Source organism: Camelus bactrianus, chromosome 13 (assembly GCF_048773025.1).
Source record: "Camelus bactrianus isolate YW-2024 breed Bactrian camel chromosome 13, ASM4877302v1, whole genome shotgun sequence".
Classification (NCBI taxonomy): Eukaryota; Metazoa; Chordata; class Mammalia; order Artiodactyla; family Camelidae; genus Camelus; species Camelus bactrianus.
In genome coordinates this window covers 16,953,222-16,959,221 of record NC_133551.1, presented here as the reverse complement: position 1 = coordinate 16,959,221, position 6,000 = coordinate 16,953,222, and positions in this window count along the sequence as shown.

Here is a 6,000-nt window from a genome sequence, read left to right as displayed (position 1 = left end):
GGAGCTGTGAGTATGTAATAAGAAAATCTATAAACATGGGAAAAACTGAAGATCTTGAGGAATAGAAGTTAAACAAAATTAAAGAACGCTGTACAGAAGAGATGGGAATCTGTTAACCTCTGCCTTCACCTTCTTAGCAAATACAAGTTTATATCAAGTACAAAGACTGTGTAATGTTCCCAGGAGCCATGGGAGTGACTAACCTCGTCCTCACCTTCCCCCACCTCCACATTAAGAAACACCTTTAAATTTGAACGATGGAAACATTCTTCTAGTTCATAAGAAAAACAACAGGAAATAGGAATTTGTTTTAAAGACACTCGATTCTAGGCTTTATCTTAAAATAATGCTTTTTATCCACAAAGGGAGAAATACCAGTGTCATATGTTTGCCAGAACGAGGTTAACATGTACATGAACTCTAGGTTATTTTTTTCTAAATCACACCCTTGTAGGAAGCCCATCTATTATAAATACCAGAATCTGTTAAGCATTAAATCTGGGTTAGGTTGTTTTTGTTTTGTGTATTTATTTTTTTTCATTCTTAGATGCTTTCCTTGTGATTTCTGTAAACAAATGGCCTAGGTTAGAAGGTTAGAATAACACACGATCTCAACCAAAATACACACATTTATCTATTTTTACTAGGAAAGTGACATTCTGGGCCATAAAATGTGTATTCTATACAGAATCCAGGTCTTTCACTACATATATTGATCGTGTTTTAAAAGACAAATGTGACAGCTGCTTCTTATGTAGATAAATTATCCATCCATTATTTACCTATCTATAAATCTAAATTTATAATAATTCAAGTGCAAAAAGGAGCCTATTTGCAAAATTTTCTCTACCAATTGCCAGCCCCCGGAGAAATATCTGCAGTTCTTAAGTTCATCAGGACGGCCCCGGTTCTCGCTTCAGATAAAACAACTGTACGCTGACCAAGTTGGCTCTGGTCTCTTCACTTTGCTTGTGCTGCAGCTCTTCAAAGACAACTTTTTAAAGCTTGAATGTTTCACAAACAGCTTCTAAGGGTTTGAATTGTTCTTTTTTTAAAAAAGTACAGATATGGTAAGTAAAAAAAAAATAGAGCTACAGGCTTCTCTCTGTTGACATTTTGTTTCCATTAGAACAGGATTATAATGTGTAACCGCACGTTAGCTATGAAGAAAAGAACCATCTCCAGAGTGGGAAAAATATACGTGAAGGACTCACTTCAACGTATGACCGCACGCGCGCGCGCGCACACACACACACGCACGTGCGCGCGCATAGTGAAAAAGGATGGGGTTCGAAATCAGAACATCTGCATTCAAACCCTAACTTGGCTCCTTCCTAATTCTCTCCAAACCTCGCCTGCCTCTCATTCCAACAACTACTTCTCTAACCACTCCCCCAAATCCTGTGCCTCCGTCTATTACCATTGTATTTGCAAGTCCCAGACTTCTCTTTATGACCATCTGCCATTGCTCATTTGCTTCCTGAGTCATCGCTGCTTTAACCTCACCTGTCATTTGGTTTGGTTAACTTGTCCCTGCTTTCAAGACGCAGCTTAATTTTCACTTTCGCCAGGATCCCCTCCTGAACTCCTGCAAGCGAAGCCAGTTAACACCCCCTCACCACCACCACGCACACCGCAGCCACTGTCCTCTGATCACCATACCCACTCCAGTGCCCAGCCCCTTGCCTTGTGATTTTCTGTTACCTGGACTGTCTTCTCACTGGATCAAAAGTCCTTGGAGAATGTGGGCAGCATCCTGTTTATCTTTGTATTTCTAATGTCTTAAAATCTGTGGCACTTGGTAGAACTTCAATGAGAGTTTGGGGAATGAATGAATCTTGAGCTCACTAAATTTTGCTTTCGACTCTGAATATCACCAGACTTTTGGGTACTCTAATTCCACAAACAAATGAGGGAAAATAAAACTCCAAGTGTCTCAGTAACGTGACAAAGTAAACAAGAGAAAGGGAAACAAACTGAGTCCAAAGCCCACGCTTTTCTTCCTGCGCCATGTTTCTCCCCCAGGTAACTTTCCAAGTCTCTGTTTCTCAAAGAAACAGAGCAAAGAAGACTGTCCATTCCACAGGGTTGATCAAAGGTATAAGGGACATCATGTCAGTTAATAATATAGAGCAGTGTAGATAGACGGGATTTCAAAATTGTAGAATAGATAAACAAGATTATACTGTACAGCACAGGGAAATATACACAAGATCTCATGGTAGCTCACAGAGAAAAAAACGTGGCAATGAATATATATATATGTTCATGTATAACTGAAAAATTGCGCTCTACACTGGAATTTGACACAACATTGGAAAATTATTATAAATCAATAAAAATGTTAGAAAAATAACATGGAGCAGCGTAACAGGAAAATCTGGTGCCATTACTTTTGGGGAGAAAAATATCTCTAAATAACAGAGAGAAGAAGTGAATTCTAAGGGATCACCTGACCATGACTCTTTCTCCCTCCTCACACTGGAGCGTTTCTTTAGAACCAGTCAGGCTCTATCCAGTCACCGTAAACTAGTCTCTGTTAGCGCTGTGTAACGAGCTCAGTTGCTCCCCTGGAGTTTCTATACACCAATGCTGCCAAGAAAATGCATAGCAGCAGTGACATGATGAAACGTGTAGTATGAGGCTCAGGAAAGCTGCTCATGCTGTTAGTCTGTAAAACGCCATCAGTCTAAAGAGAAAAAGCACAGGGAGCGTAAAGTTCATTTGCCCTCTAATTAGCCCTAATTAGCAGATTGAACGCTGTTTGTACACAACAAAAGAGACCTATTTTTTGTGGTTCAGCAATTGAAATGAATAATTCAAGTGGATAGTAGCTGTGAGAGTAGAAAGCAATTTGGGGATAAGCACGTACAATTTCAGTGCTGTTTTATGGGACAAATAATGAGTTTAGAAAAGTTTTTACCAGTTAAATAATAAGAAAGAAGAAGAACTCAACAAACGTGGATTACTTTATACCTGTCAAAAGGTCATAAAATCCAAGGAAATCTCTAGAGGTTAGAACCAAAACAACTTAAGAATCAATTGCATTTTCCAAAGATCTGTTGAAAGGGGGTATTTTGGAACCTCGAAATGCATTATTTCATATGAGTAATATCACATCTAGGGACAATTTAATTTCTAATGACTCCGTTTGGAGTCTAAACACAATTCTCTAACAAGGATACTTTGGGAATTTGCAATCATCCCTAACTCGGGGCGTATCAGAAGCAGATTTCCCTGGCTGTGACCCAGGACATCCTCTTCCCTCCTTCTTCCCCAAGCCTCACGTCTGTAACTAAGAGGGGTAAAATGGAATTTTCAGAGGCAAGGTACTGGGATGGAAGGCAGGAGCGTGGAATGGGGCTCTGTAATAAGCAGAAATAGAACATAAGTTGAGGGGTGAGCAATGAGGGTTGGGAGCAACATGCTTCCTCTTTCACTGTTCAGCCATCAGTAGTTTTCACCTGATTCTCAGTTATTTCCTATCTCTTGTAACCAAATTTTCAGCCAACCCAGAATGGGCTGGCCTTGAATATCACTTTCTCTACTAAATTCTTTTCTTTCTTAGCCGACATTTTGTGGTTGAACAGATGAATCCCAGATGTGAGAAGAATGGTTCACATTCACAGCGAATGAAGTCCTGGCTCCCTGAAGGGAGGATCCTATTCCTTCCTGGCTCAGAACGCCGAGATAGCATTTCCTAGAGCTGAGGGGAATTGGAAACCTTCACAGAGGCCGTAAGGAAAACTTCCTGGGTCACCAGGAAAGTCATAACAAGAGAGTACTGATTACTCTCCAGGTCCAAGGGCTTCTTTCAGAACTTGCCCTCCAAGTCATCTCCCACATGCCCTGTTTGGAGATTCTCTGTTGGACCTACTGTCGGTACCTGTACATCCCCTCATGCTGTTCAAAAAGGCTGGCACCAAAAAGCAAAGTAGTATCAGATCATCCACATCTTCAGTGAACGTTGGACTAAGAGAGACTAAGGATTAAGAGGAAGGAGAAATGGGTGCAGCCCAACATCCGCTCATGATGTGATTATAGCCCTTGAGGGGGAGAAAGCTAACCCTGCAGTTACTCTGGGAACTAAGTACCACCATCTACTGCAGCCGTTAGCAGCTTTGGAAAGGCTGAGAATGGTTGGGGCTTGTTCCTCCAATGGTAAACAACTCACTCACAGCTCAGGGGATCTCAAGAGCTGGATAGCTGCTCTAGGGCCACTTACAGCCCGTCTTGCACAGAGCGTGGCGAGAGGAGCTGACCCCTCTCCTGCTGCCAAGGAGAACAGCCTCAATGGGATGTCTTCTCTCTCTGCGTAACATTTCCTAATAAAGAAATGTCTTAATTTGGAATGAGAAGGAGACAGAAGAGAAAGGAATCACTGCCAAAGACATGTTTTTAACTGACCAGCAAGCTTCACTTTGCTTCCCCAGTTTTCTGGGATGCAGATTTTTCTCATCATATAACCACACCGCCTGGTGAGAGTCAACAGTGAGCTTTCCAAGATCACAATACGCCCTGAGATGGAAATGTGCGAGGGAAGGAACTGACATGCCAGGCAGAACCGGATTGGTGGTAACACAGATTTCCAAATACAAGTCGGGTGACTGACTAACTCTTTTCTCTGTAATTAAAGCAAATGCTTTAAAAGTGTTTTCTAAGACTCATCTCTATGTTCTATATGCCTCAATCCATGGTCTTATTTATACCTTGTTTATTCACGGGAATTTTGCTGGTTTCCCAGATAGATCTGAGCTATGACCAAAGTCAGAATGTCCAAATAGATATCCTTTCTGCTGACAATATGAAGACATGGGAGCATTCGTAACCCTAATTATCAGGGAAGCGTAATATCCAGCATCACAGAGGTTGAGCTAAATGAGGCTAGAGGTTTGCTAGAAAGTGATCAAGCCCACAGATGTGTCCATCAGTGCATCACTTTTTAATGCTTCAGGTGAATACATCTGGGTTTCTGAATTAACCAGACGATGACCTGTTTGACTATTTCATTTCACTCGTGTCGGCCTTGTCACAAGTTACTTTTCCTGCTTTGGCATCTACTGGTTTGCTAGGAAAGAAAACTGATGCCTGGAACAACAACAGAAACCAAAATCGTATGCTTTGTTCTTTTCTAGCCCTTCTCAAGCGCTGGGAACAGGTGCTTTGAATTAGGCTGCCGAAGGCCAGCGGGGCCTGGCTTTATTATACTTTGGTAAATAACACTCACTGTTGTCATCGGAGTTTTCCACACTTCTAGAAAATGTCACTAGCCACATGTCAGCAGGGTTCTTTGTCTAATTTCTACAGCTAAGGTGGCAAGAAGGTTATTAGAAGTAATAGCAAATTTAAAGTTTTATTAGCAGTAAACTGCAAAAGCTAATGGTGATGCCTACACTAGATAAAATCATTGTCACAGTTAATTCTGAACTCCTTATTTCAAGCTTAATAATAGGAAACTCAGTGGAAAGGATATTACACGCCCCATATCACTCATGAGTGCCGCAGGCCTGAGTAACTTGTTATTTTGCTCATGAGTGAAATAAAATGCAGATTATACTGCCTACTATCAGGGGCATTGTTTTAATTGAGGGTGTACGCGTGGCGATGAGGGGGCTCCGAGTAGGTTCTCGTCTTTTTAAGTGTTACAAGAATGCTCTGCTTGGTTATAACTCTGCCTTGGCACGCCACCTTTCTATTATTATGTGTGCGTGTGCTTTTCAAGTTATCTTTTGTTTCAGCTCCGGACAGATGAAAGCAAGCTGAGGAGACGGGGAAGATGGCATTTGGTGCGCCTCACCAGCATGTCCACGAAAGTGCTTCTCCAGCATTCTAGCGCCTTTGTCTCCGTCCACAGATGCAAACAATGGAATATCTGTGTTGCTCTTTTTCTGGCTTATTCCAACCCTGTATGCCAGCACACACACACATAAAAAAGCCCTTCCATTCTGACACACATGCCCAGCCAGGAGTAAATAATCCAACAGGCCCTCCTCCATGCTT